Below are 12772 nucleotides of genomic sequence, written 5' to 3'. Positions count from 1 at the left end.
TGTATGGTGAAAATGTGTATTCTGCTCACAGTTAATCTACATTTCTGAACATTTCTGCATTCTATAGAAGGCAATTAAATTAGAGAAAATTATCTAAATGTTGGAAGAGAGATTGGGTACCATAAAATATTATGTGCTAAACAAATACTTCCATTAAAAAATACAAGAAGGTATTTCAGTCAACTTAGTTAGAAATAAAGCAGCAGACAAAACTCCAGTGCAACCAACTTCTGTTAGGTGATTGAACGAAATGTCTTATACTAGGGAATACTGTTAAATTTACAAATTCCCATTATAAGGAGACATTTAATATTTCTATTTTATAGATTTAATTCATTTAACAGCACTGCAAAATGTCCATCTTTCTTAAAACGTCAGCTAAATTTTCCTCCAAAGTAATACATTCAAATTGAGGTTTCAGCAAAATTGACATATTTGACATATAATTAATCCTCATACCTAATTATGTTACTAGATTTTTTCACTGGAAATTGGCCCAGTATATGTGGAAGTTATTTCTAAGACATGCATTATATATTTTAAGTCATTAAACGTTGCTTCAAGTTATTAAAGTAGTTAACAATATCAGAAACAATAGATTAAATATTTTGTGTTTACAGAAAAAATCGAAAAGAAAAGTAAAAATTTGCACAGAAGACATTTAATTGTACATGTAGCCATTATTTTACAATAGAAACTCAGATTTGTAGATGCCAAGCTGAATATGTGGGTTGGGTATATGTTATTATGATGGTACTCTAATGGTTTAAAAGAGGGATTCTTTTTTTTCCACAAAGGGTAACTTCACATCTGTAACGTAACTGGCCTGAATTGGAATTACACTAGAAGATGGCAAAACACAAAACAATTTAGACTAATTTTTAAATTATTCTAAAGGCCCATGAGGTTAGATAAAATAAACATTTCCAATTAGAACACAGTGATGATTTAAGTTTTTTTATTCCCTATCTTTCCCATTGTGTCCCACTAAGGTATATAGCTTTCCAACTATTTGGAAATAAATAGAAATAATACTGAATAGATTTTTATTTAAATGCCAGCAAAATTCTTTGGTTATTATTTTAGTCTAAAGTTCTATCACACCAAGATTTAAACGAAGGGAAAATTGAAAAAGAAAAAAAAGATAATTGATGTAAATAGAGAAGAGTAGAAAACAAGAAGACTGCTTTAGGCTACTAATTAAAAGAGACAAGATAATTTGCAACGGGTGTGGATTCAAGAATAAAGTGAAAAGAATACAATAAATTATTCTTGATGGAAATTAAGACTGCTTTTAGTAGTAATTCTTATATTAGAGTGTAAGTATGACTCTAATTAAAATAGTGCCCACAGTTGTCAAGTAGAAATATGCCTGTGAAATTAGCATATTAACAAGACTCGTCTTTTTCCCAAAATGTACTTGTAGCATTATTCTCGGAACAGTCTAACACATTTAATGGTATTTGAATCCTATTAGAAACAGTGTATCTCATTCCAAAGGATACTTAAAGCCTTATCACAAGAGCATATGATTTCCATAAGACTAGATAAAAAACTTTTCTTATTGTTACTGATGTTCATTACCTCAGTTTCAAGCACATGCAATTTACTGCCCCATGCAGTGCTGTTGGTGTTTTTTTCCAATTTAAACGAAAAGGCTATGGTAGGCAGCTGAAGTGAAGAATATGATGGTTGTTTGTGCTATCAGATACTGGAGAGATGTACTGCAGGAAGAAAAGAACTAACATTTTTAATCTCAGTATTATCTTTGTTATCTTCTGAAATAACTTATAAAATCCCTGTGAAGTCACTGTTATTATTTCTACCATTTTACAAATGAGAAAACTGAGGCTCAGAAAGGCTATCTATGTATGTAACATTTCCAAGTTGGCGTAATTGGTACATGGCAAAAATAGCAAACATAATTTGAACAGCAAACTTGGCAAACTACAGAAACAATTACAAGGATGTTTTGGCTTTCTCTCAGATATCAGAATAACTAATCTTGAGTGAAATATCAAACAGCTAAATATTTAACTTCATGAATCACTTAAAGACACTATAGTAATTAATTTGGGTAAGAATTTGATAATTTTAAAATTATATCTTCCCATTATATATATTATAGGAGATAATTAGGGCAAATGTAAAAACAAACAGAGAAGAAAAACACAATATTCAAAGAATCCAAAGAAAGCCTCTCAATATTTTTTTTGTTAGATTTTTTGATAGATTTAGTCAAATTGCTTTTTTAAAAGCTTAGCCAACCTATGATAAATAGATATACATTAAAATGTCTGTATTGCCTTAGCCTGGGGATGTATTCACATTAAAAGTAATATTTCATTTGCATTTCTTTGATCACTAGTGACATTGAGTATTTCACAAGTTTGTTAGTCTGTTTCAGTTCATCTTTTGAATTATCTGATGTGTTTTTTTGTTTATGTTCCCTAAACTCACAATTTGGCAAGTTGTCCAGTTGGTTAGATGCTTGGGATTCAACCTACAAGTGCATTTGAATTCACCAACTTCTTAGGCGTGACCACTTCTTAAGCCGCGCTCAGTGGTCCTCTTTTTTCCCGTATATAATACAATTAAATTGTCAATGTTTGTCTATTATGTGTCTGGTCCCATGCTAAGTGTGAGAGTTTAAAGGTAAATAAGTCTGAGTCTCAGCTGATGACATATATCTTAAAGCAGCAGGAGGACGCAGATTCTTAAAGAGACAACTATCATCACGTCTATATAAATATCCCCTGAAGGCAGGGGTGAAACAGTTAATCAGGGAATCCTCATAGAGGTACTTTCTATTTGCTTTCTTTTTCTTTTTCTCCCATTAATGCTGCCAGGAGAGAATATTGAAAGAAAACGTAGGAAATAACAGAGTTCAGGCTTCTCAGTCAGTGATAAATTTTTTATATGATGTTTAGTATAGGCAAACAAATATTCCATTTAGGTCGGCAGGTGGCATTTACAGAAATGCAGAAGAATTATACTTTTGCGCTTGTTAAAACTTGTGCAGTTACCAGTGAAGACAGAAGTAGTCAGGGCTGTTTATCTTATAATTAAAACAATCATTTCTTTTGCCCAAATCTGAATTTCCAACTGCAGACAGACAGAAGGAGTTTGTGATTGCCCTATGAGCCCTCCAGCTAAGAAGCGAGTGATCCCTCCCTCAACAGATATGCTTTAGAGCGGGGATCCATCTAGCACAGGATGCAAGTAAAGATCAGTGATAACAGAGACTAGAACGATGGTGGAAAGTGAAGATTTAGAGTGAACTCTCACAAATAGATATTTTATATAGCTAAGGAGTGACTGGTGGTTAATGCCAAAACAATAATTTATATAATCTCTCTTTCTCTTCGGCACATATATATGAAAAGAACTTTAGAAAACATTAGAAAAGTTCATTAGAAAGAACATATTCAGCATTAACATAGTTACAGAAAAATTCCTGGACAGGGCAGGCACTTTAAGACAGACGTTTGCTCTTAAAACTGGTTCCGCAGTGTGCATACCAGAATCCCAGAACGGTATGTGAACAAGGCTCATTCTTTCTTCTGTTTTTTCTTTATTCCTTTTTAAATAGTGGTAACATATATATAACATAAAACTTATTATTTTAACCATTCAAGGATGTATGAACTCAGTGGCGTTACTCACTCTTTGAGTGTGTCAGTTTGACATATTATACTTTTAAACAGACACACATAAATTGTTATAAGAATGTATAGAGAGAGCCATTATTTCTGCTTAAGGAGATCAAGGAAAGCTGCTGAGATGATATGACATCGAATTGGGCTTTACAGAATAAGCAGGAGTTTTCCAGACAAACAAAGCAGGAAGAAATGACGTTCCAAACAGTTGGAAGAGCGTGAGCAGTGGTGTAATCATAAAAATGCATGACACGTTTTCAGGGGCAGCGAATAATTGGTCTGAGCAGACAAGAGCTTAGACTATTACTGAATTAATAGGAAAAAGAGGTTTCACTTTAATCTTTTATTTTTGAGGCTCTAACCTATGAGATAAGAGGTGTGGGATCTATTTCTTGCTTTACCCTCTTAACCTCTCCTGAACTCAGTATCTACACATACAAAATGAGAGGAGTTGGATTAAATCAGTGGTTAGCAAACATTTTATGCAAAGATTCAGGGAGTAAATATTTTCAGCTCTGCGCACCATACAAGCTCTGTGTTTGTTGCCACTACTCGACTCAGTCTTTACAGTGCAAAAGCAGCCACACATCATCTGCAAACAAATGGACAGGGCTCAGTTTTACCTGCAGGCTGCACTTGGTCAACCCCAGATTAGATAATGTCTAAAACACCCTCCTGCATTAACACTTAACAGTTCTGTTGTTCTGTCTCTATTTTCCAAGTTCTGTTGTTTCAGGTAATTTTAATCACAGAGAAACATATTTATGGATCAGGGCATTTTGGATCAAGGGCAGAACTGAATATCATTCCTCAGTTGCTGCGAACAATCGATGTGAATACTTACCTTTCTACATTGAAAGGTCTGAATCCCAAACTCTTATACAGGAAGACAGAAACAAGAGTCATCAAGTAGCTAAAGCCAATGCTTATGTAGAGGAATAAAGTAAAACAGAATATGCCACCCAAAATATGTCTTTGGCATATTGATTATTTTGAGTTAAAATTACTTAAGAAATAGCCGGTGCAAGAAAGTCACTCTGACCTTCCTTTGTCCCCCGTGAAAGCTAAAAATAAATCTCCCATGTGGAAGATAGTTTCCCTGTACCAGGAGAGTAGAGATCCTTACCACCAGTGTCAGGGAGTTTAGTGCCAAGAAGGCTATATACACAAACCATGTTACTTCTTCACTAGTTTACTATCCCAAGCCCAAACCCTTTTGTCTTGTCAATTCTTCACAAATTTATTGTTTCCTTGTCTAAAAGGCACAAAAGCTGCCTGCTTTGGTCACTCCTTTGAGTCTCATATTTTCTATGGGGCTCCTAGACATATGAAATTAAATTTTTCTCCTGTTAATCTGTATTATGTAAATTATCGGGTTAGTCAAAGAACGTGGAAGGGAAAAAGGGAAAAGTTTTCTGCCCCTACCGGAATATGACTAATCTTTTTCTGGGAAAATCTAGATAATATAAAATATAAGTTAATAATAATTTAACCTTGATTATAGCTATAGGGTTTATTTTAATGGTAGATGTGTTCTCAGTTATTTTGGTCTTGTATAGATCAGCAGCAAGGGAATGCAACTCTCTGATGTACTATTCCATTTAGTGTCTTTATTAAGCCAAACTTAAACAGGTGTTTGAGTAGTGCATAACTAATGAGATTTATCAAGAAAAAATAAGATTATTAATATTTCCAGTCCAGTATAACCTAAAGCAGCCCTGGAGGTGGAATAAAGACAGTGAACCCAGTTCTTATCCTAATAATTCTGTGGAGGCAGAAACTCATGAAAATAGTTTTGCTTTAATAATCTTTGTGTGTCTTTCTATAGAGTAAACACATACTGAAGAGTTGCATGGAAGCAATTGAGGGAGGGAGGAAAGTTCTGGACTGATGAAAAACCTTGGCATATCAGTAAATAGTATCAAAACAAAGAAAATGTCATTTTAAGAACTAGTTTCTTCAGCTTCTGAATGCAGATTATAAGATACATTGGTCTCAGTTTGCCTCACAAGAGTGTTTTAAAGAAAGATGCAATAATATTTGAAAACAAAACACATTTTTGTATTTTAAATTACATGTCGCTTTTTATCCCATGTTTTGTGAGAATAAAAATTCAATGTATGGAGACAGAAGTTCAAGGTCAGAATTGAGAATAAGGATGCACTAGAAGATCAATATAAAGAGCTACAGTTTCACTGTTTTCTTCTATCAGAAATAGAGTTTAAATTGGGCACATGGCCTCCCAACTAGAGACCACATTCGTTTCTGTCCCTTGCAGCAAGGTTCACTCAATGAATAAATATAAGTAACTGTGCCATGTCCACTCTTCCTGCCAGCTGGCAACCCTGATGGCCAACAAGCTTAGTTTAAGCTTGTTTAAGTTGGCGATGCTGCCCCTGGCAGCTAGAGTCCCTGGATGACTTCACAGGGTAGAGCTGCTCTATCATCCTGAACTCATTAGACCGAAAAAAAATCAGTAGACTTTTCCTGTTACGGGTCAGAGAGTAGATATTTCAGGCTTCATGGGTCATTCAGTCTCTGTTACAACTACTCAGCACTTCCATAGACATACATAAATGCAGGAACATGGCTGTGTTCCAATAAAACTTTATTTGTGAACACTCACATCTGAAGTTCATATAATTTTCAGGTATCACAAAGTACCAGTATTCTTTTGATTTTTTCCAATATTTTAAAAATATAAAAATCATTTTAGCTTGCAGATCATACAAAAACAGGCAGTAGGCCAGGTTTGGCCCATGGGCTCTAGTTTATCAGATTTTATCAGAAAGAAATAAACTTCATTTTTTAAAAGTCATTCTATTTTGAGCCTTTTGGTTATTAAAAAGCTTAGCCTAGACTCTAGCTTTAACAGTATTACTGTGTTGCATTGCTATCCATTCATTCAGAAGTATCTTCTCTTCTCTCCACTTGGACTAGGACACAGAGAAGATGAGCTGCCCCATTTCTTCTTCTTTAATCTCTCCCTGCTCCTTTCCTTAACAGCTGGCAGGGGATGGACCTGCCAAGACATCTTTAAGAGCATGCTAGAGACGCCTCCAGCTGTCCTTACATCACTGCAATGAGTCAGAATGCTTCCTCCTTAAAGAAATATAAGTGTGATTAATTCCTCACAAATGATTTTGGACAGTTAATTTAAGTAAGTCATGACCCATTGTATGGACTGAATTGTGTCCCTCCCAAAATTCATACATTGAAGCCCTAACCCCCAATATGATTGTACTTGAAGATAAAACCTCTAAGGAAGTAATTAAGGTTCAATGAGGTCATAAAGGTGAGGAAGAGACCCCAGAGGGCTCTCTCTGTTTCTCTGTGTGTGCACAGAGGAAAGGTCATGTGAGGACATGGCGAGAAAGGCCCCTTCTATGAGCCAGAAAGAAAGGCCCTACCAGAACTAACCCTGATGATATCTTGATCTTGGACTTCTAGCTTTAAGAATTATAAGAAAACAATTTTTTGTTGTTTAAGCCACTCAGTCTGTGGTATTTTGTTATGGCAGGCTGAGCGGACTAATCCATCCATATATGGGTCATGATACCAATATATGGTTATGATAATAGTTTGCTAGTAAACTACGTTATTTTTGGTACCTTTTCCTCTATCCTTAAGCCCATTAGTCACACCGTTTCAATAGTTTTCTGTATATTCTTTCCTTGGAAGAAAAGAAAATTCAGTAAGAACACATACATCATTGCCCAGCTTTGACTTTCAAAATAAACTTTGAAAAGGAACAGAGAAGAAATAATAGTCTTGCAGGCTTTCAGTTGCAAGAGAAAATGGAGTTTTCTAAATCCCAAATTTCCCTTTAAACAAGAGCCATATTCAGGAAGTCTAAAAATATCAGTTTCTTGTTATATGTCAGAGACTATGGAAGGGTACAGGATATGATATAAGGACAGATTTCCATGACAGAACAAAGAGAATAATAGGTTTTCCTGGGTTGGGAGAGGGAACTTTGGGTGGATTTAGTGGATGTGTTAAAGGAGGAAACCTCCAACCAAGTGAGTTTAGACATCTCAGGGGGCCAACAAGTACTGAGGCCAGAATCCCCTTCCCCAGTATGCCTGTCTTCTTATAATCCTTTTGCCCTTGGATGAATTCTAAGAAGGAGGAGGAGGGGAGTGTGTTTAAGAGTGGGAAACAGTCCAGATACAAACTTAAATTTTTAATTGTGAGAGACTGAAATCTTAAATTTGTTTAAATATTTACCTAAGAGTCTAAATTTTAAAGCAGAAATGACTGAATTACCTTGAAGTAGCAAGATTCAGATCTTTTCAACTTTAGCAGAAGCTAAATTGTGTGGAATCAGAGTAAATTGAGTTCAGTTATGAAAAAATTAAAATTTTATGTCTGCATGACTAAATTTTATTTATACCTTTGGTCCAGCTGCAGTTATGGCTAATATCTATTAAATAAAAAAATTCCTGTTGACATTTATTTAAACTACTTTATGAAACAGTCCTGATAAACTTATAAACAACTACTGTTCATAACAGTGACTCAGAAATGCCACAAGTTTCTGAAATTCTTTCCGAATCATAAAAAAGTCACATTGTATTCTATGAGTTTGCTATGTTAAATGAATATTTCTATACTATAATCATTATAAGTTGGTGATATGCATATCCTGCTGAGCAAGATATTTGGTCAAATGTAATATTATATTTTCTAACAAGTACAATAATGAATCTGTTTTAATGGAACATTGTTAAAATTTTTTGTACTGTAATGAATCTTTTCTCATATTGGTATTCATTTTAAGAGGCTGATTGATAAATTTTGATCATGCCACTCTTCTGTTCTAACACCTTCATTGGCTATCACTGCCTATCAATTTTATGGAGTCCTTGCCCATGCACGCTTGACTCTCCATGACATAGCTCCAATGACCATTCTTGCTGTATGCTGTTATTCTATTTTAATATTTACCCAGAATTGGTTATTTGTTGTCCCCCCAATATCCCTATATATCCTGATTTGTTGTCATTGCTCTTACTTTCTCCCTGGAATGCCTTCCCCAACCTTTCTCAGTTTCTCTCTTTCTCCCCTTCTCTCTTCTTTACTATTTATTTCATCCATCTCCAATGCATCCTCTTTCTGAAGAACATTTTGATTCACTTTATTGAATATGTCTTCTTAATATCCCACAGACCCCTTTTAGACCACTCCTGAGGTTTATCCTATTCTGTTTATATCTATTGTTACATTTTCTTATCTGCACCCCATATGGTAGGCACCTTGTATGTAATTATTATTTCCTATTCATTTTAATCTCTTTGCCTCATATTACTATATTGAGCATAATCTGTGATCAGTCAGTGCATTTTTTTGAAGTAATCAAACAGTGACCCTTAAGGTGCTACCATGTCTTAAATTTTAAAAATCTGTTCCATGAAGGAATGCTTTGGGGGAAAAAAGAAAAATCACATGAACTTGCATGTGATTAATCACATGTAGCTCTCTGTTTTCAAATTTCTTCCTAGGTAGAAAAAAAAAAAAGGTGCAGTGTAGAAGTTTGAGGACTCTATAGGGCTACCCAAGGACACAGAAAATGAGGGACAGTGATTAAAGGGAAAGCTTCTAGGGATAGAATAGATCCAGGGAAGGAGGAGTTACGACTGATGGCTAAGACTGTGAGAACAGATTGTGAATAGGAGGGAGTGCTTGTATTCGGGGGGAATGAAAGAGGACAGAATTTAGAATATAGACATCTCAAGGCCACAACCCACATGAAAAATGAAGGGGGGGAAGAAAATGATACTCATATCCTAAAGATACAGTGCAGAAATACAGTATGTGAAGTTAAGTAGATGCAATTAGCTTCCTTGATAAAGGAAGTTGTAATTGAACACTCTGATAGGCTGGACATATGGTGGAAACAGTGTAGAGTTCTTAAATATAAGCTACAGCTATCGCAGTGTTAGAAGTAAAGCAGATTGCTGTCCAAAATTCTGTCCAAGTAGGCTAGTTGTCAGGTTTATATATGCCTTTAGTAGCTTCTCATTTCTTCACCTGTGGGAGAGCTAATCAAAGAGTAAATTGGTACAAGAAACTAACACTTTTTTTTTTTTAAAATTTTTATTTATTTATTTATTTATTTTTGGCTGTGTTGGGTCTTCGTTTCTGTGCGAGGGCCTTCTCCAGTTGCGGCGAGTGGGGGCCACTCTTCATCGCGGTGCGCGGGCCTCTCACTGTCGCGGCCTCTCTTGTTGCGGAGCACAGGCTCCAGACGCGCAGGCTCAGTAGTTGTGGCTCACGGGCCCAGTTGCTCCGCGGCATGTGGGATCCTCCCAGACCAGGGCTCGAACCCGTATCCCCTGCATTGGCAGGCAGATTCTCAACCACTGCGCCACCAGGGAAGCCCGAAACTAACACTTTTTATACCATATCTTGAGAAATCACCCAAGATTTTCAGTGAACTGAACTGAACTGAAAGGAGCTACTGTAGACATGAAACAGACCACCCGGAAATCATGATGCCTAGTGATACCGCTATCAGAGGGCTATTTCTTATGCCAGAAGAGGGCTGGGATCTTAGAGTATTCTTATAATTAGGACAGTTATCAAGTACAGAATTCAGCCTCCTCAAAAATATTCTTCATGTGGGAACTACAAGGCCATCAGTGGAGAGAACCATGAAGAGAAACTCCATTTGGCCCCTCCCTTTGGAGATGAATTCTTACTACCCACATTCCCAGATGCTTGCTTTTATCCTCGGCAAGTGAGGATTTCCCTTGGGTTTCTCCAAGAGGCTCTTCCTGGTCACTCCATATTTATTTTAAGAGTGGATTAGATAATATATGAGAATGTAATTTGCAAGTTGTAAATTAAATTTTAAAAGGCAAGTTTTAAAAAATCATCTTTCAGGCTAATGGGACTTAGAATATTTTCAGTGAGTATCAATAATCAGCTCTTCATCTTTTCTTGAGAAATAGTTTGGACAGTTGGGATAATTTTCTTTATCTATAAAACATCCATTTAGAATTGACCTCCTCATCTCAACTACATATTCCCTCTTTTCAACTTTGGACTTTGTTTTCATCCTGCACTGTCCACCATCAAATCACTAATGAATCATTTTCCTCTGTGACCCAGTTTTCAGGTTTTCTCCAGCTACTTCTACTGTTATTGTACTTCAACTTTACTAGGAGCTCTACTCTCTTTAATATGCATTTTGTCTCGTTAATTGGCCCTCTCCTCTAAGGAACAAATATTGCAAAATAACACTGTGCCCAAGAAAGGAGGAATAACTGTTGATGAAAAATGTTGTAAGTTATGTACCTCAACTAATGCAATTTTCTTTCCATATAATTACTTGACTCCTCTCAACTCCCCCCCCTGCCTCCACCATCCTGACAGGTGACCCTTTTGAATGGGATCAGTCAGGGTGCTCCAGAGAAACAACCAATAGGATCTCTCCCTCCCTCCCTCCCTCCCTCCCTCCCTCTCTCTCTCTCTCTCTCTCTCTCTCTCTCTCTCTCCCCCTCTCCCCTTCTTTATATATATATATAGATATAGATTGAGTTTATTATAAGAAATTGGCAGCGTGTGATTATAGAAACTAAGTCTCATGATCTGCCACCTGCAAACTGAAGACCAGGAACACCAGTGGTGTAATTCAGTATGAGTCAGAGCCAGAAGGCTTGAGAACCAGGGGAGATGATAACGTAATTCCCAGTCTGAGGGTAGGAGAAGACTGATGTTCCAGCTCAACAGTCAGACAGAGAGAACATTCTCCCTCCTCTGCTTTTTCATTCTACTAGGCCTTCAGTGGATTGGATGATACCCACCCACACTGCAGAGGGTCGTCTGCTTTACTCAGTTTACTGATTCAAATGCTAATCTCATTCAGAAACTCTCTCACAGACATACCCAGAAATAACGTTTAGCTCAATATGGGGGCACCCCATGATCCAGCCAAGTTGACTGGCATTTGTTTTGACTAGTATCTGTCTGCTCCACTGTACTGTAACTCCATGAGGGTAGTGGAGTTACTATCATATCTCTTTACTATCATATCTCTAAAGTCTTACACAGTGTCTCACATGTGGCATTTTTGAATTAATGATTGGATGAACTAATGACTAATCAAAAATCTGTGTGTATTCGTTTCTACTCACTGTCTTTCACTGAAAAAGTTATTGTATGTTGCATGTAAGTAACAGCTGTCTTTTTAAGAACTTACATGCAAACATCCTATAGCCTGTCAATTTTTAATTATAATTCTAAAAGCTTTTCTTAGTGGTCATTTTTGAGGAGTAAATAAAATATAAATTATTCATGCATTCATTTGCTCAGCAAAATAGTCCTCAAGCACTGGGATTATGAAGATGATAAAACAGTTGATTGCTTTCAAGTATGTATAGTGGCATGGATGAAATAGACAATCAATTACAATAAAATGTCATCTAAAACCATAATTCAAAAAGAGACGTGTACCACAATGCTCATTGCAACACTATTTACAATAGCCAGGACATGGAAGCAACCTAAGTGTCCATCAACAGATGAGTGGATAAAGATGTGGCACATATATACAATGGTATATTACTTAGCCATATAAAGAAACGAAATTGAGTTATTTGTAGTGAGGTAATGGACCTAGAGTCTGTCATACAGAGTGAAGTAAGTCAGAAAGAGAAAAAACAAAAACAAAAACATATATATGGAATCTAAAAAAAAAAAAGTTCTGATGAACTTAGGGGCAGGACAGGAATAAAGATGCAGATGTAGAGAATGGACTTGAGGACATGGGGAGGGGGAAGGGTAAGCTGGGACGAAGTGAGAGAGTAGCATTGACATATATACACTACCAAATGTAAAATAGATAGCTAGTGGGAAGCAGCTGCATAGCACAGGGAGATCAGCTCAGTGCTTTGCGACTACCTAGAGGGGTGGCACAGGGAGGGTGGAAGGGAGGCTCAAGAGGGAGGGGATATGGGGATATATGTATACGTAGAGCTGATTCACTTTGTTATACAGCAGAAACTAACCCACCATTGTAAAGCAATTATACTCCAATAAAGATGTTAAAATTAAAAATGTCATCTATTAAGACACAGGTATGTTTATGTGAGGTAACGTTTTTTGAA

Source organism: Balaenoptera borealis (genome assembly GCF_965194805.1).
Source record: "Balaenoptera borealis genome assembly, chromosome: 21".
Lineage (NCBI taxonomy): Eukaryota > Metazoa > Chordata > Mammalia > Artiodactyla > Balaenopteridae > Balaenoptera > Balaenoptera borealis.
The sequence above is the reverse complement of the archived record's forward strand: the minus strand, read 5'-3'. Positions refer to the sequence as shown.